At 35.6% G+C, this 25,131-nt stretch overlaps 1 protein-coding gene and 1 long non-coding RNA gene across 13 annotated transcripts in view; one reads left to right on the forward strand and one right to left on the reverse strand.

The window, feature by feature from the left end:
• The window catches only part of LOC126762391 (uncharacterized), a 67,270-nt gene extending 48,797 nt beyond the window's left edge, over window positions 1-18,473 (forward strand). For 2 of the 3 annotated variants that reach the window (XR_007667447.1, XR_007667446.1), the window contains exons 3-5: window positions 17,254-17,921; window positions 18,075-18,183; window positions 18,248-18,473. This is a non-coding gene — a long non-coding RNA (uncharacterized LOC126762391). The remainder of the gene's footprint in view (window positions 1-17,253; window positions 17,922-18,074; window positions 18,184-18,247) is intronic. The other variant, XR_007667448.1, reaches the window with a different exon arrangement.
• The window catches only part of LOC126762269 (hemicentin-1), a 545,135-nt gene that overhangs the window by 204,448 nt on the left and 315,556 nt on the right, over window positions 1-25,131 (reverse strand). For 2 of the 10 annotated variants that reach the window (XR_007667437.1, XM_050478905.1), the window contains exon 1: window positions 9,856-10,135. The exons of 1 other annotated variant lie outside the window; for it this stretch is intronic. The gene's annotated coding sequence lies outside the window, so the exon portion shown is untranslated. Of the gene's footprint in view, window positions 1-9,855; window positions 10,146-25,131 lie in introns of those variants that run through there. 7 more of the 10 variants (XM_050478900.1, XM_050478898.1, XM_050478902.1 and 4 more) reach the window with 5 other exon arrangements.

Here is a 25,131-nt window from a genome sequence, read left to right on the forward strand (position 1 = left end):
AGTGATAAAGGCATTCGAAATATGCAGTACATTTTTATGACCTGAAGGCATACATATTTACGAACATATTTTGTTAATATTAAAAGTTATTATGATTTGCTCAAATTTGGTCTTTCTCTTCTCTTTTTTGTTAACAGACTCTTAAGCGTTTTTTATAATGTTACTTACTAGAAAGATAAGAGAGTTTATACGTTTTTATATAATGTTTGAAGTCAAAATATTTCAAAAATATATTTTTTTTAAACATAATGTATTCAAAATGCAAAAAATATTATTAAGAAAACAATCCTTTGGACTCTTATACCGGCAATAAAATAGTTTATTGTAGTAGTATTAGTACCATAGCCACAGCAAGGCGTGACCGAATCTAATGCTAGTATAACTATAAGTTACCACTTATTGTATGTTGATAAAAAACATCGTAAAAGACCTGTATACAAATTTGAGGACATTGAATTTAACCGAATTACCGAAAATTGAAATTACTCTATGTGAACGCAGTAGATAACATAGAAAGAAAAGATGCCGATAATGACCAACAGTTCAAATTGCAATGCAAAACTAATGTACATTGCTACAAAAAAGCACCTTAAGCTTAAGTCGTAGTGCGTTGCGAGTTCAACGTCTCTCGCTAGTCCGTTCGAATGATTTTGGTGGATTTTTTGGGTATGAAACGCGTTCTGGCTCGGCTTGTCCCGATAAAGCTGAAATTTCTTCGAAATAATACCATAAACAGGTCTCTTTATACATGCATGATCGTACTAATTCAGATCCTACATTTACGGAGATTATTATAACTGCCAACAAGACGTGGGTTTATGAGTTTGAAGTGGAAAGTCAACAATCTTCGGAATTGAGGGGAAAAACGACCAAGCCCAAAAAAGCCACGCAAAAGCCGAACAAAATTCAAGGTGATACTCAATGGTTTTTTTCTATATTCGCGGTTTGGTGCATCATGAATTTTTTACAAAGAGATAGACGGTCAATAAGGAGTTCTAATTGGCCGCATTGACACGTTTGCGTGAGAACATCCATCGAAAACGACTGGAATTGTGTAAAGACAATTCATAAATTTTACCCGATGCACCATCGCATCGAGCCATCATTATGACCGAATTAAAAGCCAAAAGCGCAATAAATTCACCAGATTTGGTTCCGTGCGATTTTTTCTTTTTCCCCAAAATGAAATTGCCGCTCTGTGGATATATGTATGTACTTTATTCTAATAACTTTTTTATTTAATTTAACATTTTGCTAAGTGGCAAACACTTCTAAATATTTTACTTATTCATAAAATTATAGCTACCATGTTAACTCCAATTCGACTAAATTTTCCTTGCTGTTATCGACAAATCACCATTTCAAAAATTTAAGTTTACTTGTCATCGTCTTAAATGTTACTGTTTAATTAATATATATGTATATGTGTGTGTTAAAGCAGAACATCGTCAATTAAAAGCTCTTTACTAGCAATTATCATGAGGAGCTCTTGAAATTACATTCGAAAGAAAATATTATTGAAAACCAAACAAAAATAAAAAACATACACAGAAACTCTTTTAAAATATTTCTACCTAGTTTTTTATAGTTGGATGGTTTCAATGTCATTTCAACTGTGCCGAATTGTGAGTCGCATTAAATACAAATTTGCAAACATTTTTCGATTCACACCTAGTATATTCTCAATTTTTCCAGACGCACATTAGAGTTGTTAGCCGCCGGAACCATTCTAAATTATTTTACATGACTTTATTCCCGAAAAATTATTTTATTAAATTTATTAAAAAAAAAGTGTGAAAGTTAAATAAAAAAAAAAATAATTCTTTTTTCTGCAGCAGAGACTATTACCAACAATTACTAGCAAAAATAAATTATTTCTTATAAATAATTTACAATTAAAAAATATTTCTGATATTATTCGCATTACTTACCAAAGGAATGTGTTTCGGGCAAAGTATCCAAAAATGTTACCTGAAATAAATTGAACGCAGCTCCAGCTAAACCTTGTATGCGTTGTTAACGGCATTTGTTAAACACATCGCCAGCAGAGCAACAATGCCCAAATCAATTATTCATTATTTGTTTTTCAAGCTGTTTGTTTACGCGCACATTTCCATTTCTTTAATGCTTGCATATAAATATTTTTCAAATACAACAAAAACAGCAGCAACAACAGCGATGTGTGAAATTTATGCGCTCATTAGACTGTTTTTCCAAATCACAAAACGATTTTGTAATGCTTTTAAATTTAGACACCTTTCATGTGGTCGCGGCCGAATGAAAGAAATTCACATATAAACTAACGGTAGGCGCTGCTTTCGGTGCCTCATAAATACATTGTACAAACCTACAAAACTTTTTTCAATGTCACGCATTTGTTGGCGACTAATGGCACTTGTGTATGCACACTTACATATGTACAAAAGTGTGTACATGTGCTAGTTGGTTGATATTCTTGTGAATATTTTGATTTTATTTTCACATATATGCCACCATATACATGCATATATAATTATAATAAAATTTCCAAAATAATAAAATTAACTTTGGTGAATACCATGTGTACAACAACAACATGCAGAACTGATAAAAAAAAGCTCTTATAGCGAGATGATTTTTGAAATTTTTATAGAATGTTAGATCAGAAATAAAAATTATAAAAAATTTTTTGTTCACCACACATTTTTTTTAAATAGAAGGGTTATAGGTTATTGCAGAGATTTTTTAGCTTTTGTATTCACACAGTAGTTAGTTGCGGGAGATCAGTCGTGATGTGTAACTTGTGACGCCTACTTGCTGCAATGCTTGACACAGAAATTATTTGAATAAGTTAATTAGAGGATTTGATTTACACAGTCGGAACAACGGTTATTTTTGGTGCTAAAACTTTGATGATAAAAATCTCTTGCGGCGCCTGAGCTTTTTGAGGCAGTCAAAAATTTTTTGAGAGCTGGACACTCGTAGATGGCGGAGCTCCGGCTTCTTAGCCGTCAGATGATGTTATCGCGAGAGTGAACTTTGTTAAAAGCTCTAAGGTATTCAAGTTTTCTTTGTTTTTGATATGAGCTATTACAGCAACAAATCAAAAAACGAATTGTCGTTTTCTATTGCCGCTCTGCCATCAGATGGATGCCTACCTCTCTGCGGGAGGCTGTACTTTCGAGATGAATATCAACTACTACTTTTATGGGAGTCATCTCTGCTTGATGGACATATAAAGGCATGCATGCATTTAAAAAGTAAATACTATTTGTTATCATGAAGATAATTGGTTGCTCGTTTAAATTACAAACGAGTAGCAGGCGGTATAATTCCAATTTAATGGCTGCCATTTCACATTTCCTCCGAACTCAAACTTTTCGCATCGACTTGGTTTGTTAGCTGGTTATTTGGTTCGCTGACTTTTCGCCAAATGCTCGCTTGTCATCTTAACTTTTGTCAGCTGTCAGTGGTAATTTATGCTCAATAATCGCATTCGTGCGCACTTAGCTACAACTGTCCTTAATGTTGTTGTTGTTGTTATTCTTATTTCAGTTTTTGCTGGTGGTACTTTTATTTTAGCCAATATCCTCTTCATGCTCGAAATCCGCATTTGTAAATTTGGATCCCTAATTTGCCGCGTGCATGTCATGCTTCAATCCGTGCGCCCACAAGCATGCTTCATCCGCGGCATTTACAAGTGCGCTCATGCGCATAATTCACAATTTCAAAAATGCTAAGCTGAATTTTATTGGATTTTCATTTAAACGCTGTAAAATTGTCTTCAACTAATACCGATTTGGTAGGGCTTAGGGCCGCTGTCTGGCGGACCACCACAGACACACGCACTCATATCATCTTTACTCGCGATAATTGCGCAACAATGTGTACATATATTGCTGCCGCCGAAGCGCAATAAAACAACAGCAAAAGCCGAGTTCGCATATCGTACATGCAACTCTCGCCTCTGCCTAAGTGCCGTTGATGCCGAGAGGCAACAGCTCGCATCGCAGAAGGAGCACGAGAGCAACAAAAGTATATCAACCGAAAAAATAAATAAAACAACATTAGAATTAGTCATAATAGTAGTTCTGGCAGCAACAGACGCATACATACGTACACTTCACATATACATATGTATGTTTGCGAGAAAGTCGGCTGTGTAAAATGGCCTATAGAATAATAAAATGCAACGTTGCGTTGCAAATTTACGAGACGTGCCACCACAGCCCAAACAGCACCACATATGCATGAGCCTGCTCACATGCACACGCACACTCAGCAACAAAAAAAGAACGCACTTGACTTAGGCGCCACAAAAACCGCATCGAAATCTCCCCCGGCAACGCGTCACAAGCACAATCAGCTTTTCCGCACTCACTCTCTACGCTCAGGCTTCTGGCTCGTTGCGCTGTCTTCACTCTCTTCCTAAGCGTACGAACTTTTTCATTACACGCGCTGTAAGCTGCTTTTGTATTAGTAGAGGCAAAACAGCCTAAACTTCTGAGCGTGAACGAAACATTTTGGCCGTTACGTGCCTTACAGCTTTACAACCATTTGCGTTCTTTTTTATTAGTTCTCACCCTTCCAGTGCGTACCACGCCAGACTGTGTGGTAGGAAGCAATACTTGTTTCGTTTTACTTGGTTTTTTTCATTCTGGTATGGTATTGTTTGGTCATTAAAGGAATTTCCGGTGGCCAGCGAAGCGTAAATTAAAAGTTCCCCTTTCTCTTTAGCCGACAAGCAGTCAGACAGTTAGTCAGTGAGTTTAGGAAATCAGCAAACGAAGTGTACTTACAATTAAATTGTATGAAGAATGCGTTCGGCTTCAATTTTTACTGCTCGCTAGGTAAGCCAGACTCGACAGTTGCAAGTTCTGGCATTAATAGCGAATTATAAGAACACTCAAGCATACGTGCATGTAGGTATATTTGTATTGTTAGAAACTCTGAACTTCTGTAGCTTTGTTGCGTTTAAGTGAAATTTATGCACGTTGATTCTTTAGTATTAGCACGAAGGGAAAACTTAATGACTTAATAAACTGAAAAAATATAAAGTATAAAATAAAAGTTTAGGGGCTTTGCATAACTGCCCTCGCAATGACCATGATGACTTTCCAATATTAGCGGATTCTTAAGTAACTTGAGTACAGTTGCATCAGTGACACAAGGACCTAAAATATTTTAAGTATCTCTGTGGCACATATGGGATAGTATTTTATTATCTAAACAACTTTGGCAAGATCTTTCTACCAAGAAATATACTATCTTGGATCTGAGCAGAAGAGAAATTTTAATTAAAAACGGATTTGCATACACATGGTGGAGTTCTAAATTTGATTCTAATTTTTAGCTTTTCTTGTCGAAAATGCATATTTCGATGCTTATTCGACCGATTCCGAGATGTTTCCTAACAGACTGGTTATCTAGAGAGGCTAATTTTTGCCAATTTTACATTTTTTCCTGTTGCGTTCCATATCCAACCATTTAGCCACAATTCGTCTCGACAAAGATAAACTTTTCTGCAAATAATCTTGGTCTTCAAAGTGGATAAAACCATAGCCTTGATAATTTATAAGTGAAGTCCATCATTTTGATCCGACAATGTGCTGACACTCGCTTCAATTTGTAACTGTTTCTCAAATTCTCACAGGTGTTCTCTTTTTTATCTTGATTTCTACTATAAGTTCACTGCCTACCATATATATTTTTATATCGAGTTAGAGGAGTATAGACTATTGACATCAGGAATGAAAACTATTGTCTTATGAATGCTTATATGTTATCATATATCTAGGTCCTAGCAGATATTTGAATATGGATATCTTTGTAGTCTTGACTCATAAATAAAATATATTTAATTGGAGAACGAAAATTTGTAACAAAAAGAATTTTCTAAATCTCAGCAATTCATCCAAAAGTCATAAATCAGTATGAAGTGATACAAAGAGAAAGAAAGAATATCTAGTTCAAAACTAATTAATTTTAATTCACATCGAATCGTGGATTCAATAATGAACTCAGGACTCTCTTCCAACAATATCGTACTATATTCCTGAACATTAAATAATGTTCCAAAATTGACGCTAGATTTAAATTTGCGGGCATCGAGTGTGGTAAAGTCTTGACAAAAAAAAGTGACAGCTGAGAGTTTAAGCTCATTCACGATAAAGCAACGTATCTTCATTATTGAACAATATTTTAAATTTAAGGAAATAATGTATGCTGATTTTTCGAGAAAAATCATCCTAAGGGATGAAGCAAATTTTCATTTTGATGGGTTTTTAAATCCGCAAAATTGTCGTTCCCAGTTCTTTTTGCCGAAATTGGGTGATATGGCCTATACATATGTCATTTTAACAAAAAGGTCGTGAAACTCCTCTCTTTTTGGTAATCATTAGTTTTTTTGTTATAGCGTTGTTTAAAATCACAAGTCTGTTACGACAAGGTTCAACGTTGCATCGATGAAATTCAGCTACATTTATGCAGAAAACGAGTCCGTGTGTATATGGAAAGTCGTGAAGACCATTAGTCCGATATGTTCTTCCATAAACCCTATCGTATATACTTCCGTTAAAACCGCGTAAGCGGTGTATACGCCAAGAAAGATAGGACGTACTTTAAGATTCAATTAAAAATTATCATCGAAATACTAGAGACCGTGTCTTCTATTTAATTTCAATTTTGCGTTAACTTTGAAACGCCCTTTATAAACAATGCGAAGTGTAATATATTTAAGAAAATTTATTTAATTTTGTTAACAGAATTATTTATTTATTCTATACAGTTAATAATATTAATTAATATTTTCAGTTATAACAGTAAATATCGCCAACAATTTCGAAATCCAAATTCCAACTTCTACATATTCAATGCCCGCCTACTAAAAGTAGATAGCGGAGGCATGAGTAATAAGAGTGTAGGCATGACACACTTTTGAAAATAAAACTCGACAGCCAACTTAAATATATGTCCTCTGTGTAGTTCACAGCCGCTCAGCGAAAAATCAAAATACAGAAATTAAATAATCGAAATACGCAAAGTTGTTCTCTTTATACGAAATATTTTATATTTAGCAAAAATATTATCGTCGTCGCTTTTCATTTTCGATTGGCGTGCACTTTTCCGCTTGCTTTTGTTGTTTCTGCCAACTTGACTGTTTCACTATGAGGTCACTTGGATTTTCTTTCTGTAGGTGTTGTTGCTTGTTTAATTTAGATATTTTTTTTATGCTATAATTTTATATTTCATTAGATATTTCGCTATTCCTTGCAGTCAAATTGACAAGTGGGCTAAGTGCGTGATTTTCATCCGTAGGTTCGTTGGTTTTTTCTTCGAATGAATTTTTGTTGGGAGGAGACATGCCATTAAAATACGTCAATTGCCCGTAAAAGCTTTTAAACAAGTAGGCACATCAGCAGGCTGTATTAGGATCACCGAAGGGGAAGTAGAGAACTTCAAATCGAACAAACAATTAATATAATTTGTATTTTAATTGAGGCCGAATATTGTACGGTAATACCGCTTTCAAAAGCTACAAAATACTATCTTATATGGATTTTCATCTGTAATCCTTTGTAGCTACTCCCAAAATTATGATAGCTAACAACAAAATGTGATTTAGAAATTAGGTTAACTTAAAAACTCGATTATTCACCGTTATGGTATGAAGACCATGAACATATAAGTTTTGTTGGTATTATTTTTTTGATCCTTATAACGCAGTCTCTGCGTCGGAAATTTCAGTGCAATAATTTCTTGAACAGGAAGTTTTTGAAAGGAATAGCTGATTTACATTCTTTATAATTATATCTTAATATTTTTTCATATTTTAAAATCACACACAAAATGGTTAGAAATAAATTTCTCTCAGAATTGTACTCTCCCCAGTTGTCTCAGTCACTTAAGTCAAAGGAATGCGTTATTATTTGTATTTTATTTTGAAATCTATTACGGTGTTTTAGCACAGCTTGTTTCAATTATAATTTATTTTGCTTTATAGTTGGCGTTTACGTCTATTTCAGATTTATGATCGCTATATATGCTCACACAGTTTTACGTCATACGCGGCATGGAAGGACGCAATCGATTAAAGACCGTCCAAATGGTTGAAAATGAACGTCTAACCTATTGACCAGCAGTGTATATATGCTCACTTCAATATACTTATGTATATCGTGCATATTGTAAAAAGCGAAAATGATGTGATTACCCTACCACACACTTGGTTAAATCAAGTCAAATTCACGTCTCATTGAGCAGGATATATAATGGGTTGTCAAAAAAGTCTTGCGTTATTTTTATTGAAAATCTTTTTTTTTTATTGAAATTGAAATGAATTTTTGATGACTCATGCCCAGCTCTTGACCGATGCTACGGCTGCTACTATGCCGGTCTCTTTCGACCAATTCAGCGATTTTATCGCAATTTTCGACGACAGGCCTTCCGGAGCGTGGCGCATCTACGACCACCTCTACACCAGAACGAAAACGTTGAAACCATCGTTGTGCGGTGGAAATGGAAACTGTATCGGGTCCATAAACTGCACAAATTTTATTGGCGGCTTGAGATGCATTTTTGCCTTTATCGTAGTAGTACTGTAAAATATGCCGTAGTTTCTCTTTATTTTGCTCCATGTTTGCGACGCTATAACTCACGAACGACTTAAAAGAAACGACAATCAATCAAACACGTGTTAGTGCGTGAAATGAGCTTTCCAAAAAGGTATAGCATGACCCGATGCGACGAATAAAACTAGAACTACGCGCTTTCAACGCCAAATAGCGAAAATACCGGAAGACTTTTTTGACAACCAATATTTATATCAATTTAAAATTGAAGACAGAAAGTGTTTTATTTTCCTTAATTAATAATTATTTAATTTATTATTTGTTGTATCCTGAAGGGGATATATTACAACCTGTCAACCTGATACTAGATTTGTTTGTAAACGAGCTGATCCTCACGTTCTCAGATATCGATCTGAGATTTTGCCTACGTCCTTCTCTCCATGACATGACAACTATAGCATATGGCTGTCATACAAACTGATTCATCGGATTATACCCTTTAACGTTTTTTCTTGTTTTAAGTAAGTTGAGTAAAATTTGAATCTAGATAGGAAGAAATAAACTATTACAACAATTTTTTTTATTCGATCCTTCCTATAGGTATTGATATAGGATTTTAAAGTCTCTAATCAATTAAATATCCTTATTGGACCCAACCTAAGTAGGTGATCCTTAATCAGAACATTTCGTTCGTTCATCAAATACTATTTCACAAATAAAACACTTAATTAAGTAGCTTGATCTCAGCGAAATAAAAAAGTGCCAGAAGCAATAAAATTGTAAAACTTATAAACTTGGTTATGCGATTGGAATTATTTATATAATTTTTTTTTTATTTAACAGTCATCCGTTTTCTGCCGAATGCTTATTTATTGTAAACACCATTTAATTTTTAATTTATTTAAATTAATAAATATTTTGTTTAAAACATATGGATTAAAAATACATCCTCTTGGATTCAAATATTATGTTTTTGTTGCTATTTCGCTGAAATTATGTCACATGTACTAATTTGTTTTTGTTTCTTTTTTTTTTTGTTGCTCACAAATGTATATTCTTAAATTAACTTTGGCCCCAATTTTTTACGCCGAGCATATTTTGCACAATATTCTTTTCACATAAAACTGAACACACTTTTGGTATATTCCGTCTTCGAATCCAAATCAGGGAGTGCAGAAATGTGTGGGTTTACCAGAAGATTTCAAAATTTACGATTTACTTTTCCACTTGTGTCGCATAAAATTCAGAGATTCGTGAAAATCAAATTTTATTTTTGTAAAAGCTTTATATTTTGTGTTTAATTTACTTTTTTATTGTTGCTTCTCGTTTCCTTTTGACCGCAACGGTTTCCGGCTGTTGTCGTTGTACACACAGCAATATACGTACAATAACGGTATTTTTTATTTTTGAAAATGAAATTATTTTCAAAAGTTTATGAGTGTGTGTTCGTATGTATGTATACGCAAGAGAATTGAAAACGGACGCGTTTAAAATGAAATTCAACTCGAAGAAGCGGTAGAGACGCGCCGCAACATACTTGAACACCGCACGACGTTTGAAATGAAACTGAAATGAAATCCACTTGACGTTGGCTGGCTGCCTTTGCACTGCCTGTTGGCTGGCGGCTGCCACAAACACGCTTCGCTGTCGGAGCATAACACAAGCGACAGCGGAAGCACAACACGGCAAAAGGAGCGCGCACAACAGTTGGCCAAAACGAAACACAACCCAGCACAATAAGATACAGCTCGCCTGCCGTCGCCGATAGTCGTCAACCGTAGTTGAATGGCTGGACAGACGAACGGCAGGTCGACGTCGACGTATGTGCGACGGTGTGTCAGCAGACGGCCGTCGAGAATTGGTGGCAAGTGGCTGCTGACACTCGCTGTGAATTGTTCGCTGCCGTTTGTTGCTTTTATTGTACAAGTCACTGACTGTTGGCAACATGAATGAGTGTGTGGCAAGACGACAACGGACGAGGGTTAAGCGAAAAACGCTTCAAAACAGTAGAATAAATAATGGCAAGCCATGCGAAGAGAAACAGTCAAAAGCAAAGGCGACAACAAACAGTCAGCAACCCCTAAACAAATGCCACACACACCCGCCTTTGAAACGCGCTCTCTCTGAGTGTTTGCCTCAAGCGCCCTAATGGCCCAGAGAGAAAGCGCCTCTGCCGTGCTCATAAATTATTAGTGTAAATGTTGCCGCTTCATTGCTCTTGCCACTTATGTATGCTGTTTGCTGCCGCAACGCAGCCAAGCGACAAACGCACTGGTATGTATGTATATACATATGTGTAAAAGCCATGATGGCAAAATCAACGGAGCGCTGTCGCAAACAGAAATTGGCCGACATGCCAAAGACAATGTGAACGCAATTGTGCGACAAGTGGCCAACAGTAGCAAAAATATAAATAACAGCAAATATTTGTGCTGAGAGCAAATCGAATTTCAAGCCGCACTCTCCAACGAGCGTCAAAACAGCTAGAGCAAACGATCCATTTGTGTTTGACTGTGAATTTCAATTCTCATTTCGTTCATTCGTAAATATATTTATTCGAATGAAATTGCTTCTATGTTTAAGAGGAGTCTTGTATTTCAAATAACGAATCAGTAGTCTCTCCATTTTTCGCTATAATTTGATTTTTGATTTTTTGCTATAAAAAGGATGCAATCGAATATAGAAGGTGATTTTTAGGCATGCGGTTTTTAGGAAGGAATAAAACGCTTATAATTTAATGTTACGTGCATGAATTTAGCTTTATGATGCCAGCATTTTTAGGAAGATTTGGGGCATATGACTGCTGTGGCTGGCTCAAATATATTCGAGATGAGGGGCCCGATTTTCGACCACTTTTTCAGCAATTTGGGCCATATGCCAGAAATAATGAGTCGAATATTTTGTTCCAAGGCATCAATTGTCCCCGACTTATCGTTGGACGTGTCTGCTAAAGTCATCAAAGTTCGAGCACTACGTATCTTTATACATACATATGTTTATCCTTTTTTTCACAATATACAAGTAATATTATCTTTGGATGGGAATGAAGCATATATCACATGTCAAGTTTCACTTGCTAAACTCTATGCTCGGTTGGTAAGACCTTTTGTTACCTAAGATAAATTTAATAAGTTAGTGCAAAATGTGAGGTTGTGAAAACTTGACACATGCTCCCAACTTGTATTTGGGATTAACACCATGTATTACGGTTACGAAGCATTCGTCACCAAACATATTACATTATAGAGTTTTTCCGACTTCTTTCGTGACATGGAACGATTAAGACCCTAAGATCTAAAGCTGAACATTAACATAAAATATAAATCGGGATGACACAAAAACAATAGCTCTAGACCGTGTAAGATGAAAAAAACTTTGCTTAAGCCCTATTAAATGTCAATGAAATAGTGTGCCCATAGTTTTATTGTTTGGTTCCAAAGAAGCTTATTTTTAAAAGTGACAATAAAAGTAAAGTTATTTTAGTGTATTTTTTTCCAAAATATATTTTCACACATACAGCCCTTACGTTATTCAAAGCGGTATATTTCCCGAAAAATACTTTCCGACAACTGCGTAATTGAAAAACAAATCTTATGAATATTAAGTCTATGGATTTAATTCTAGGGACGCCTCCTCTTAGAAATAATATGAGCTTTTCAGTCTAGTTAATACCTAGTATTCATAGGTTCTCTACCTTGAAATAATACCGCTTCGTTTTCATCACTCTGCACTCTCGTCAAAACTACAGTATATCAATTTGTTTTTAATATATATGTATGTATATACTTGTGTATGATATATACGTCGTAGATCTTGGCTAATGAATTTTCTAATGACTTATTGTATTTTCTATAAACAATAGCTGCTTTTAAAATGGCACAACTGCTAGCTTGATTCTTCACGTATGCCTCCAAAAACTCAAAACGAAAATAAATGACTTTCCGTTCAGCCAGAAATTTCCAGCGCATTAAAAAGTTCAAGTTCACATGGTATATAAATAACATGTACACACATACATACATACGTGCGCTCTCGAAGGTATGAACTCGTGTATGTAGTATTTACACGAACGCATCTCAAAATAGCGCACGCAAACGGTCAACAACTAACACAAATTCAAGATCGCGCATAGATTTAGTGCAGACGGGACCCACATTTTTCGAATGCACTGTGCACTGGAATGCTTACTACAACCTACTCGCTAGAAGAAAGACACGGTAAATGTTTACCATGCATACGAGACGAAATAAACAAGAACGTGGACTTATATACGTGGTTGTTCATGGTATACATATTTATATATGTATGTATGCTGTAGGCACATATGCAATTAAAACTAGAAAAATATGCCAAATATTATCCAAATTACTTTGGATAATTTACAGCTTTCTGTTGTCACGTCGCAATTTTACATCCTTTGATAAATCTCTAACATGTTCTACAATAAACTGCGTAAATATTGATGATTTATTAAGGTAAATGATATGAAGAATTTTTTTAAGTAACATAAATGAGAGCAAACCCAAAATACATTATTCAGCCAATATTGATTCTTACTATCACATACTGCTAACACACAAGGTTTTCCAATAAGAGCGATATGATTTTTTTCAGAAAAAATTTTAAATTTCTTTTTATTAAACGCGAAATACAGTCGATGGAATTAAGTTTGGAATATCACGTCATGCAAATGACCTCCACGACTTCTTTTGAACGAATGCATTCTATGAAAATAATTTTCGAGTCCTTTTCCCACTAAATCAAGTTGTATGCCATGAACAACAAGATCAATATTGATCCAAAACTTAAAGGTAGTCTGGTTTATTTTGTTAAATACCAATGACTTCAAATAACCGCACAAGAAGTAGTCTAATGTTGTTAACTCACAACTTCTTGAAATGTTACCATTCCTTGTTATAATCGAATCTCCAAACTTTTCTCGCAGTAATTTGGTTGTTGCACATAGCCCCGTCTTGTTCGTACCAGCTTTTGTCAAAATCAATTTCTTGGAATTGCGGCCATGGTTATCATCGATTTATACCGCTCTGCATTGACAGTACCGGTGTCACCAACTTCATTACGAAAGAAATGCGGACCGATGATTCCACCAGATCAAAAACCAAACTGTCACTTTAGATGAATGTAATATGTTGTTATTGGGGAAATGAACGAATCGAGTAATAAGTCTGCCACTTTACGGTAATTTATAGCACTTGAATTTGAGTAAGTCAAATGTACGGAATAATTACATAAAGCAATCTTTAGTTGAGAGTCTAATGTGAGTACTTTTCATATATCCAGTTCTAACCATGCGAAAGTGGATCACACAGAACAAAATAAACAAGTTGCTCCAATGAAATAAACACTCTTTATCTAATATTTTTATATCTTGCATATTATTTTATAGTAGGTTTATCATTTACTTATACATACATCTAACTATTACATGAGTCAATGAAGAATGTAGTGGAATAAATCGTATATTTCTCCTTAATATTAGGTTGTCAAAAAAGTCCTGCGGTATTTTCGCTATTTGGCGTTGAAAGCGCGTAGTTCTAGTTTTACACGCGCTAACACGTGTTTGATTGATTGTCGTTTCTTTTAAGTCGTTCGTGAGTTAAAGCGTCGCAAACATGGAGCAAATAAAGAGAAAATACGGCATATTTTACAGTACTACTACGATAAAGGCAAAAATGCATCTCAAGCCGCCAATAAAATTTGTGCAGTTTATGGACCCGATACAGTTTCCATTTCCACCGCACAACGATGGTTTCAACGATTACGTTCTGGTGTAGAGGTGTTCGTAGATGCGCCACGCTCCGGAAGGCCTGTCGTCGAAAATTGCGATAAAATCGCTGAATTGTCGTAAAACACCAAAATAATTTAAGAATTTAACACTTTTCTTGACACACTTTCTGAAATATTGCCGTTCATTTGTCGGTTAAAGAATTGGTTTTTTGTATAAAAATATTAATGAACACATTCTGTTCATGAAATTTGTCCTGTGGTTGGAGGTGTTCGGCTATTAGGACTGACCGTAGTGGGTTACATCACTATATTTAATTTCAACCTTCAGTTGACGTCAGTTTTAGTTTTGTTCAGCCACAAGCTTTCTCATACTTGTTTTCATATTTATTCTTCCTCATTTTCCTATACTATAAATTTTGTATACAAATAATAAAACGAAATCAGAGCCAGGTTTTAATAACTTACTATAATTTCCAATATTTTGTGAAAATATAATTCCTTGAAATTTTGCTTTTGTATTTTTGTAACCAATTGCCACAGAGTGGAATAGTTTTGTTCACCTTCAACGGTTGTATGTATCACCTAAAACTAACCGAGATAGATATAGGGTTATATATATACGAGTATATAAATGATCCGCATGACAGAAAAGTTGAAATTCGTGTGACTGTCTGTCTGTCCGTCCGTGCAAGCTGTAACTTATGTAAAAATTGAGATATCATGATGAAACTTGGAATCGGACCACTGCCACGGCCATAAATCGCCATTAACCGAAAGCCATTACTAAGCACTCATATTTGGGATCACAGTAGAGAGGAGCAGGTGTGGAAAATAAGTTTTGGAAAAGTGGAAGTGGCCAAGTCCGTTATAATTAATAATAAATCGATAACTAATTACGCCAGAGAAATTTAATTATACATACCTCGGAGATGGTATGAGAAATGGTGTGAATGTGGTGTGAAAATTGAACGATGGACACCGCCCACTTTTTGGTGAAATCACTTATGTCGGGACCCGACTGAACTTAGTACGTGGCGTTTTTCTCATATTTCTATGTAAGAGTATGAAAATGGGCGAAATCGGACTTCAAACACGCCTACTTCCCATATAATATAATTTTTAAATTGCATTTGATTATTTTACTTTCCAATACATAAATCGGGAAGTAATTGACATAATGGGCTTACACTTTGCACTCATAATTTCTTTAAAGTTAGCTTTCTTATGACCAAAAATTGTCCAAACCGAACTAAACTGGCTATTTTAGGCTCCGAATATGTGGACCTCAGTCTCTACAGATGACTTTTGACCGAAAATATCGGTCAATGTGGGAGATTGGAATTCAGATCGAATCCTTTCTTGACAACAGTATTTCTGTGTGTCGAAATGGCTTGAATCAGGTCAATACCTAATATAAAGATCTTCAAACTTCTAGATTACTTTATGCCAGTTATATCGGCCAGTATTTGAGCTATCTCACTGAAATTTACAGAGCGAGTTTTACCCATAACAGTATATCTTTGTGCCTTAAATAAGTGTAATTGGGCGAAAACTTGACCTACTCCTCTTATGACTATTACTAGGATTTTCGCAATTTTTTCCATATGAATTGTAATTCTATGCGGGGAACCTTAATTGAATTCAGGGAACATTTTTTAATACATGGTTAGTAGATAAAATCGAGTCGATACTACTCCAACTTCCATATTCTGTAATGATTTTCGTTTTTCGAACAAATCTTATGCCGAATTTGTCGGTCAATGTATGAGTTATATAGGGTATAAATATTCAATAAATTTATTAGATTCCGATTCTCTTGATAACGCCTTGCAAGTTGCAAGAGTACAAAATTTTCGGTCACTACCGAACTTAGCTCTTTCTTACTTGTTTCTAATTAGATTAGATTTATTAGAAAGAGCGAAAAGTACGATGAAAATTTTTTAACCAAAAATCTGTATACCGTTATTACACTTGTGGAACTCAGTGTTCTCCTTATCTACATATTTATATACTGTAGGTAAAAAATAGTAAGGCATTTTAATTTAAATTTCACCATCAACATCAACTGATGATCAACATGTCAATACAACAGAGGAATTGGTGCTTGAGAATAGATGATATTACTGATTCGTTGGAATATCGCAAGGATTAGTTAAAACCATTTTGAAAGATCATTTGGGTCTAAGAATAGTGAAAGCACTCTAAGTTTCAAAATCATTCAAGTTGTTCGAAAAAAGTGCCGAATAAACCACGTAAAAGCAGGTCAAACGTCAAGGTTATGTTGACAGTTAACTTCGATTGTCGAAGTGTGTTGCACTCCTAATTCTTTCGGACCTTCCAAGCTGTCAATAAGGAATAAAATTGGACTTCCCTGCATCAAGTTGGGGGTTTTCTTCAATACGCAATTTAGACGCTCTTCGGAAATAGGACACCTTTCTTTTTTAACACTAAAATTCTTCCTTGCTCTCATTCGTTTAAAGAGGTACCGGAATGATTTTTACAAATATTTCACACAAAAACCGATTATTGCATTGTATATTTTATCTAAGATATTAATTATAATTGTATACAAACAAATGAAAAAAAAAATTTTACGGAAGTCAGATTTTCAAGGTTTTAACGTTACATAACCCTGTTTGGTCTTACAAATATTTCGCATGCGCGAAAGCTTTAAATAAATACAGTTAACATATGCAGCTACCACTATCGTTTGCCTATTCATATAGTTAGAGAGACTACATGCACATATTGTTTATGTTACATACATACACATATATATAAACATGTAGACAGGGAAAACACTGAAACATATGGCAAAGCCATTTCAAAAAGTAACTGAACTAAAATGAAAACTAAGAGCATTCACTGAAACATTCTGCGAAATAAAATTAAAATAAACTAGAGACTTATTGAGTATTTTGTTTTAATTTATGTGCGATCTCATTCTTATTTTTAGCAATATTGGAAGGCAAATAAATATCAACCACCGCAAACGTGGAAATCGTTAAAAGCGTCAGAGGCGCTGACCAAGAAGACAACTGCCGCGACATTCGCCATTCTCATGGAAAGCTGACTAACTGCCACACCGAATGTTTTGCCCGTTCGTGCGAGCTGCCAGTGAATTCGGTGCGGTGGTTGTTTGTTTGACGGACAACCTGAATATTTTGCCGTTTCGCTGGCCATTTGGCCCAAAGCCAAAACAAACGCGCGTCTAACGTAGAAGCAAAAAGAAGCGAGAGCAAAAACGACAAAAATAAATAAGAAAATAGTCGCTAAAAGTAGAAGTCCGCTGCTGAAAACGCTTACGGCTTACAGCTAGGAAAATACCACGAAATCATCCGTTGAAAGAAAAGTCTCCACAAAGGCGGAAAAATTATAGCAAACTCTGCTTGTGTGGAATAAAATGAGAACATAATTGAGAGTGAGAGCATAATGCCGGAAATCTGCTGAGCGGCAGCTGCTGTTTGGTTGCGCTAAATCCACATACACACACAAACATAGACATACTTCGAGCCAGCTGTTAAAGGGAATATACGGTAGCAGTTGCGGGTCAAAAAGACGAATCAGCTTAGCAAAACAAACATACCGATAATGTTAAGTCATTTGTTCAAAGTGTTATTATTGGTATATGGTATAAGTTGTTATATATTTTATCTATAAGATGTTATATAAAAATACGTATACTTTTATGTGCATGTAAAGCATATTTCATATAACCTATTATAATTCTCTCTTATTATAAATTCATCTCTTCAAACTCTTTCACCTGCTGCTTAGAAATACCACAACAGCTGCCCATTCGGACAATAGTAGCTTAACAGCTGTTCGCTCGTGCCTTAATTTTTTAAGTGCTCTACGTCGGTTAATTATGCAACAGACAACGTAGGTAAGAAACGAGTGGTTAAAGTGAAGAAAAAATAATACAAATGTTATGATGCTCCTTAGAACAGGTGTAGCTGATTCTTTCAGACACCGCTCAGGCGATATAATCATGATGCATTTTCATATCAGCAAGGATCAAACCAGAGAAAGGCGGAAAAGAAAGAGGACATACCCTCTGAGAAATGATTTTTTTTAATAAAAACGATGTGACAAAAAATATTTAAAACAAGAAATGTTTTATATGTATGCCTGAATGAAAATTGCAACAAGTTCGAGGAACTTATTATAGTTGGAAAACAAGCCTCAAATTCATTCATTTCCAAACATTCCCTTTTATACCCCCAACAGTTTGTAACACACAGAATGAAACTTTGGAGATCCTATAAAATATATATACGCGATTTAGTCACTCAGTTTTTCAAAGAAACTGATAATTTGTCGGAACCACTAAAGAATATAGCTGCCATACAAAATGGCTTTTGATCGGTTAAGTTCTTTTTATTTGGCAAAATATTTTCATACTTGGATTACTTTCCCACGTAATGATACACTTCTCGAACACATTGGTCGGATCAGATCACTGCAGCATATAGCTGCCATATAAACTGACTGATAAAAATAGGGATAAAGATATTCATAAGCGATCGTTTTCCTTGTTAAGTAACTTTAACTCGATTTGAAGATTGATTACTTCAAACGCAGATACAAAGGATTAGCAAACCTTGACCGGTTACGTTTTCAGGTTTAGTTACTCATTTGGTTGCTGAAAGAAATGCACCTGTGAAGGGTATTGCAGGTAACGTTAACAGTTTTTTCTTGTTCATTATTATGTAAAGCAGGTTGAATAAAAAAAACTTCAATGTTAAAATAAGATTTAATTAAAGTACTTTATGAAGACATTCTTGAGTATTATATATTTCCTATATCGAAGAGTATGTATGTATGTACATATATACAGTGAAATTCCTCATAACCGGACACTCTTCATCGCAGTATTTTTGTCCGGCTAAAAGGGATGTCCACATATTAGAATCAGAAGCTGCAACTCAGAACTATATTTCTATTGAACTAATAAATGCGAGACAATGGTAGCCAGGAGTGAAGCAAATTATTCCATTAGTTTTCATCACCGCGAACCAGATGGCACCAGCGCAAGATAATAGATCTGCTGTGACCGTTTTACGTATTGTTCATAAAAAAAAACTCTCTCAAAACACCAAAAATAATAAGAATTAAGAAATATTATCAGAATGGTGTCCGTGTTCGGTCATTGGAAGGTACTCATTTCTGGTTATAGGAATTTCGTTTTTATGGAATTAACAATGAAAACGTTGTGTTCATGAAATCCGTCCAGTTATGAGGGATGTCCGGCTATGAGGACTGTCCGTAATGGGAATTTTCTCTGTAATATAATAACTGCATTGTATAATTATGCGGCAAGTTGCCTCCTGCGACAAGTGTATCTTTACTAACATATACCCTTTTTCTTGCAGTTGCTAGTTATTCATAATTCCGTATACAAACTCATTCGCATACATATCTAGACTTATATATATATATACATAAGTATTTCTATATCGACACACTGACCTTTGTCTATTTCATTATTTTTGGAGGGTAAGGGTGAGTTGTAGGATGTCTATATATAAAACATATATAAAACAAGGGCTAAGTTCTGGTGTCACCGAACATTTTATACCTCCGCATGATAAAGTGATAATCGAGATTTCATTATACGTCATTTACATATTTTTCAAATACCGTATTTTTGTAAAGTTTTATTCCGCTATCATCATTGGTTCCTAATGTATGTACTCGTAATATTAAAATATTGTTATATTGGAAGAAGGCGTGGTTGTGAACCGATTTCACCTATATTTTGTACATGTCATCAGGGTGTTAAGAAAATATTATATACCGAATTTCATTGAAATCGGTAGAGTAGTTCCTGAGATATGGTTTTTGGTCCATAAGTGGGCGAGGCCACGCCCATTTTCAATTTTTAAAAAACGCCTGGGTGCAGCTTCCTTCTGCAATTTCTTCCGTAAAATTTTGTGTTTCTGACGTTTTTTGTTAGTCCGTTAACGCACTTTTCGTGATTTTCAACATAACCTTTGTATGGGAGGTGGGCGTAGTTATTATCCGATTTCTTCCATTTTTGAACTGTATATGGAAATGCCTGAAGAAGACGACTCTGTAGAGTTTGGTTGACATAGCTATAGTAGTTTCCGAGATATGTACAAAAAACTTAGTAAGGGGCGGGGCCACGCCCACTTTTCCAAAAAAATTACGTCCAAATATGCCCCTCCCTAATGCGATCCTTTGTGCAAAATTTCACTTTAATATCTTTATTTATGGCTTAGTTGACACTTTATAGATTTTGTGGGCGTGGCATAAATGACAACATCATCAAGATATCTCAATTTTTACTCAAGTTACAGACGGACGGAGCAGTGGTGGATCTTTGGTATATATAACCCTATATCTGACTTTTTAGTTTTAGGACTTACAAACAACCGTTATGTGAACTGTTATTATATTCTACGCGCCACAAATGTCTGTCTGCAACGAGCCTTTCGGCTGCTAATTGTATGGATTCTTGTTCTGCTGTTCGCAAATATTGTAGAATAAATGACATGAAGAAGAGCAGTCTGTTGCGTTTATTATATTACAGATTTGGATTTGGTTATTGTTTCCCTTTTATGTTGTTATTGCTTACACATTCATTTGAGCTGTTATGGATTTTTATGGGTTCGCTAACTTATGTATTTTGCAATTATCTATGTTATTATTATTCTTTCTTACTATACTTATGCTGGCTGCGCAGGGGAGGCCATCGGATAAAATATGTGTATATACATATGTATATTTATGCTTAAATTAACTTTAGATACGCACACAATTTCACTATTTCAACTCACTTCACAATATTAAAGCTGATGATCCTAGACCTCAGCTTTATTTGATATGGGGTTTGAGAGATAATAAGTGAGTTGCAATGAAAAATTAAGAACTTCATAACTCAATTTACGATTCGCCCGGTGCATAAAAGAATATACATAGTTACATTTATTGGCTTAAGTACGTTTTGAATTGGTTCCTTTGTAACATTATAAGACTTGTTTCCAGTGTAGTCCGTTAAGTAACAAAAAACAAGAGAGCAGCCATTCTTTATTAGGGTAATGAAATGAATTCTTAGATGATTCATTATGATGAAATTTCCATAAAGATAGTAGCCAGCAAGTATTCTTACTAGTAATTATTTTCGGTCAGAAATCCCTACAACCTTGCCTGGGTAATAATTTGTATATGTCTCAAACATCAACTCGTGATCTCCAAGAGTTTTCAAATATTCTCGACTTTAGAAACCCTATTTGACTTTAAATACATATAAATATTAATAACAGTGTCATTGATAACAAAGGAGAAAATTTAACCGAAATCAAAGCTACGAATTATACAAATATTCTTAGAGCCACTGCAATTGAATAGGTGTGACCTTTTGTGCGAGTTTCGTCAGACAAAAAAAATTATTTGCAATAGCAATTGCAATAGAGACACCTGTGGGGAAAAAAATGTTGAAAAAGTGAACACGACCTGCTCTCTAATAAGTTCAATGTACATGTCGCATAAACCACTAAAGATAAAAGAATCAAATTCACCTAGCGTAAAAATAATGCAAACTCCTACAGACGGAAAGAAAGTTGATTAATTAATCGTATAATAATCCCGCTCATTCAACATCTAATGATACTGTTGAAAACTACTTAAAGCGCCATAAATATATAACTAAATACACCAAAAACATTAAATTTAAATCGCGAGATGTTATGGCATGACATTAAAGGAGCCGGGTCAAAATTGGACAATTTCAATTTTCACTTTTAGGTGAAAACACATATCTCGAGACCCGCCCGACCGATTGATATATCAGTACTAAACTTTGCACGGATAATGCCTTAAGAGTATGACGCCCAACCATGGACCAAAAATTGTCCGAAGTCAAAAATTTCCAAATTTGTCCAAAGTCGATTGGAGCAAAAGTACCAAATTTCAAAGTCGGCTTCCCTTATAACTTTAAAACTACTGCATTTTATTGAAATTTTTAACACTATTTCATAATTTTCAAAGTAACGCCGGAGAACTTTTATAAAATTTGTTGGTACCTTTTATTAAAAAAAAAAACAAATTAACAAATTTTATGCTTCTTCTTTCATAGTGTTCTAAAAACTTTTAAAATAAGAATTTCGGGATAACGTGGGGAAAATTATTATCTAGCGAATGGTTTTAGATTTTTTTTATTTGAGATGATTCAGCACTAAGGCACCACAAACTTAGCTTTTTTCGAGACCCGTTCGAATAATTGCTTCTTTTGTCGTATTTAAATAAAAATTTTCGCGAGAATTTCATACAACAGTCTTCGAATGTTGTACCTTAGTATAATTGGTGTTAATAAAGAAATTTTTTCTGAGGGGTCACAAAAACTTCACCACAAAGGGCTAAGTTCGGGTGCAACCGAACACTTTATACTATCACAACTTGCAGGAATCAAAGCCAGGGAAATATCTAACGATGCAAAACGTCAACCAGAGGATCGTAGTCCAAGCAATTTTTTATATATAATATATACACTATATATAACTTATGCACTAGCCTACATATTCGGCATAAGGAGTGTTAGAAAAACATAATGGTTATATGGTGGCTAGGTCAAGTTTTCGGTCAATTGCATCTATTTTAGGCACAATGATATACTGTTACGAGCGAAATATGTTCTGTAATTTTCATTGAGATAACTGATATATTGGCCGATATATCCAGCATAAAGTCAGCTGGATGTTCGAAAATCTTTAAATTTGGTATACGGGGGCTCAGGAGAGTATTGACCTGATTCAAATCATTTTTGATGCACAGAAATATTATAGTCAGGAAAGGATTTTGTCTGAATTTAAATTGTATATCTCACACATTGACCGATATTTTCCGTCAAAAAGCAACTATAGATACTGGGGTCCACATACTCGGTAGCTAGGCTCTTGAACAGTTTCGGTTAGATTTGACAATTTTTGGTCAAAACAAAATGGAATTTTAAGGTTGTTGATTGTTATATGGAAAGTAAGCGTGGTTGTGGTCCGATTTTCACATTGTGACATAGGAATATTAAAAGAATGGCACGTACTAAATTTAGTCGAAATCGGTCGGTCGTATCGCCCATCGTCTAATTTTCATACCGGCTCTGAAGAAGCCCCTCCGTACTATATCGAAGGTAAATTTAATGTCTTTGGCATATCTAATTATTGATTTATTGCGCTTTCAGTAGTTTTTTACAGTACCGTCATATGGGAGTAAAAGTGGGGTTATCTTCCGATTTCATCAATTTTCACACTGTCGGTAGGAGCTCTTATAGTATTCGAGCCTAGCAAATTTTGTTGTTGTAGTTTTAGTGGTTTAGGAGATATATTTATTAAATTAATTAGAAGGCGGAACCACACCCACTTTTCAAAATTTTTTACACACAGGTGCCCTTTAATACTGCGATCCCCTGTGGCGATTATAGTGGAGTTAACAACAGCGCGCCAGTCGTTTCTTCTTTTCGCTAAGTGGCGCCAATTTGATATTCCAAGCGAGGCCAGGTCCTTATTCTAAATTGCCTACTCAGCCCGAAGTAGACCTGTTGGCAAGAGTTATCCTACGTTGGATTTTCAGGCTGACATTGTTGGTGGTGTTTATACTGATTCCAAGATAGACGAAATTATCTGCGACTTCAAAGATATGATTGTCAACAGTGACGTGAGTTCCAAGTCGCGAGTGCGACGACAGTTTGTTTGATGACAGGATATATTTCGTCTTGCCCTCGTTCACTGCCAGACCCATTTGTTTTGCTTCATTGCCCAGTCAGGAGAAAGCAGAACTAATGACGCGGGTGTTGAGGCCGATGATATCAATATCATCGGCATACGCCAGCAGCTGTACACTCCTATAAAAGATTGTACCAGTTCCATTAAGTTCTGCAGCTCGAATTATTTCCTCCAGCAATAGGTTGAAGAAGTCGCACGATAGGGGGTCGCCTTGTCTGAAACCTCGTTTGGTAACGAACAGCTCGGAGAGGTCCTTCCTGATCCTGGCGGAGCTTTTGGTGTTGCTCAACGTCAGTTTACACCGCCATATTAGTTTTGCCGGGATGCCAAATTCAGACATCGCGGCTTAAAGGCAGCTCCTTTTCGTGCTGTCGAAAGCAGCTTTGAAATCGACGAAGAGGTTGTGTGTGTCGATTCTCCTTTTACGGGTCTTTTCCAAGATTTGGCGCATGGTGAATATCTGGTCGGTTGTTGATTTTCCAGATCTAAAGCCACACTGATAAGGTCCAATCAGTTTGTTGACGGTGGGATTTAATCTTTAACACAATACGCTCGTTAGAACCTTATACGCGATGTTGAGGAGGCTAATCCCACGGTAGTTTCGCAGATTGTGGGGTGTCCCTTTTTGTGGATAGGGCAGAGCACACTTCAATTCCAGTCATTGGGCATGCTTTCGTTCGACCGTATTTTACAAAGAAGCTGATGCATGCTCCTTATCAGTTATTCGCCGCCGTGTTTGAATAGCTCGGCCGGCAATTCATCAGCCCCGCGGCTTGGTTGTTCTTCAGACGGGTAATTGCTTTTGAACTTCTTCTTGGTCGGACAATGGAACGTCTGCTCCATCGCCATCGATTGGGGAATCGGGTTCGCCTTCTTTTGGCGTTGTACTTTCACTGCCATACAGCAGGCTGGAGAAGTCTTCCATCCATGATTTAAGTATGCTCTGGGCATCGGTCACTAGGTCCCCTTTTGGGGGTTCTACAAGCACGCATTTCGGCCTCTTTCTTCTTCTGTCTGCAAATGCGTATCGCTTCCCTCTTCAGCTCTCGGTATCTATCCCATCCCGCACATATTCTGTTCGATCGTAACGTTGC

The sequence above is a fragment of the Bactrocera neohumeralis genome, chromosome 6 (genome assembly GCF_024586455.1).
Source record: "Bactrocera neohumeralis isolate Rockhampton chromosome 6, APGP_CSIRO_Bneo_wtdbg2-racon-allhic-juicebox.fasta_v2, whole genome shotgun sequence".
Classification (NCBI taxonomy): domain Eukaryota; kingdom Metazoa; phylum Arthropoda; class Insecta; order Diptera; family Tephritidae; genus Bactrocera; species Bactrocera neohumeralis.